Below are 2620 nucleotides of genomic sequence, written 5' to 3'. Positions count from 1 at the left end.
AAAAAATAACATGGAACAGATCAGTTAAGCTCCAATGGCACAAATACTGTGGCCAAATACATTACTTTTATATTTATTTTTCTTTATGACATCCTTGGGTTTCTCTCTTTAAGAACACCAGTCCCTCATTTTACTTTATGGCAAGATGAAGTTTTCCAGTGCCCTGCTCTTCTAACAGAAGGGGGGTTTTATTATCATGCAATATCACTGTGACTCTACTTTTTTCTACTTTATTTATAGTAAACCTTCATGCTAAAATAGCAAATCTGGGCAGGAACTGGACAAAGGCCTATGGCACTGTCCCATACAACCACATTTCCTTCTGTCTTTTAAGAAATAAAACCAGTAGTATTACATTTAAGTGTGTTTTCCCTATTTAAAGAATACCAGGTGCCAGTAGAAGTGCAAAAGAGGGTTAAATCGTGATGGTCTTGTTGGAGATAATTCATGCACTCAGAGCAACAATCTGGCCATGAATTTTAATATTTTTTGCCATTAAAATCCATGTCTCTGGTGGGAATGGAAGAGGAGCTGCCATGCTGGACAGAGAGCATTGCTGAAGGACCCAAAGCCTCCAGTCCTCGTGCTGCAACACGGAGCACAAATCCTGAGCACCCTCCACAAAACACCCCTTTTTCCCCCCTCCCTTTAAACACAGTTTGCATCCAGAAGCTGCAACGTTTTCCAGCCTTTGCAATTGGGAGAAATAGCTGAAGACAGCCCAAATGTGCAGCTGCCAATATAACCAATATAACCCCTCTGAGCTGCTGGAAACAGGAATGTAAATGCACAGCGAGGTGAAGCAGGAGAGCAAAGCAGAGCCCTTTGGATGAGGGACATCCCCCGGGACCACCACGTGTCCCTCGCTGTCACACACCAGCCACCCCAGCCCCTGCCAGCCCACAGCTTGTGTCTGGAGCTATTTTAGGTTTATGACTTCTTTGGGGTTTTTATATTTTTGCTTTTGTTTTGTTTTGGGGTGGTTTTTTTTGTATTTCCCAGTTATCTGAACCACTGCTTGTTTATTATTAATAACATGAGAGTTGTGACTTAATTGGTTCAGCTGGTCGGGCACGACACCGGGCTGGTTGTGTCCCTGCTTCCATGGGGTGTATGGACGTGGTTAACTGAGATCCCAGAATCATTTAGGTCGGAAAAGACACTCCAAGACCAAATCCAACCTGTGACCCATCCCCACCTTGTCACCCAGCCCAGAGCACTGAGTGCCACGTCCAGTCCAGGAATGGGGACTCCACCACCTCCCTGGGCAGCCCCTCCCACTGCCTGACAACCCTTTTCCTAACGAAACTCCTTCTGATGTCCAAATGGGGACAACCAACTGGGAGGTGGGGCAAAAAAAGCCCCACACAGCTCCTTCTGGATGTGACATTTGCACATCTGGGCACACCTTCCTGTTTTTGCAGTGCCAGGTATCGTCATTCCCTCATTTCCCTGTGATCCAAAGGCGATGCCAAGCAGCAAACGTGCCTTTGCCTCCCATTCCTAATTATTTTTCAATTGTTTACTTTGGACAGCTTTGCTGCTAAGGGCTTATTTTCAGTGCTGCAGCAGCATTAGGAAAGCATTTGCTGAAGAGTGGATTTCCCCCAAATCCTGGCCAGGTGCTCCCTAACTCGGATCTCCCCAGGCTGGACCAGCACATCATGTCCCATGGAGCCCCCGAGTGACACACCATCACAGCACACAAAATTAACCTGCAGAAACCTCCAACACAACAAGTTCCACCTCAACAGGAGGAAGAGCTTTCCATGGAAGAGGGCAAAGCACTGGAACAGCTCCCAGGGAGGTTGTGTAGTCTCCCTCTCTGGAGACATCCCAAACCCACCTGGACGCGTTCCTGTGTCTCCTGCTCTAGGTGGGGATGATCTCCAGAGGGCCCTTCCAACCCTAACAAGTCCTGTGGCTCTGTGACATTGGTTAAAAAGGCAAATAAACACTAAGGCTGCTAGAGTGGAGACAGAAAGGTGATGGACGTGACTGGCAGGAAGGACAGAGCACTGACATTAAACTGAACTACCGAGTTGGATGAGAAACCTCAGCCACCTCCAAAATAACATTTCTGCTACAAGACCCAAAGCTGTGACTGTTTTCCCCCCAAACCCCACATTTCTAAGTGGCATTTTATTGTCCTGTGCAACTGTCACCATCAACGCCCAGCAAACAGAGCATCTGGAAAGGATCCACCCTCCCAAAGTTCAGGGAATTATTTTCCCTCGCAGGTTTGCTGTTTCCCAGCTGGTTTTACACCTATCAGCGATGCTACACTTCCCTGCTCTGCTCCAGAAGAGCAGCTGGAAAGCTCTGTTGGAAATGCTGCACTGAATTCTCGAGGAAAACAAACAGAAATCAATGTTTAAATCCAAAATGTCCCGGTAAACCAGACTAACACACGGCTTCCCATCGCCAGCAAATATTTAGACAGTTCCAGCTGAAGCTGGGGAAGGATTCAGGTAGCCAGGACATGCAAAACGTGAAGGATGGCTCGGGATGAATATGTGAGCAGGATATCTCTGCTAAAGCGATCAGCAGCGTGCTGGTATTTAAATCACATTAAGATTTCAAAAGCATCAGTCTATCACGCAGCTCGTGGCACTCCTTC

Source organism: Manacus vitellinus, unplaced genomic scaffold (assembly GCF_001715985.3).
Source record: "Manacus vitellinus isolate BGI_N305 unplaced genomic scaffold, ASM171598v3 scaffold_63_pilon, whole genome shotgun sequence".
NCBI lineage: Eukaryota > Metazoa > Chordata > Aves > Passeriformes > Pipridae > Manacus > Manacus vitellinus.
The sequence above is the reverse complement of the archived record's forward strand: the minus strand, read 5'-3'. Positions refer to the sequence as shown.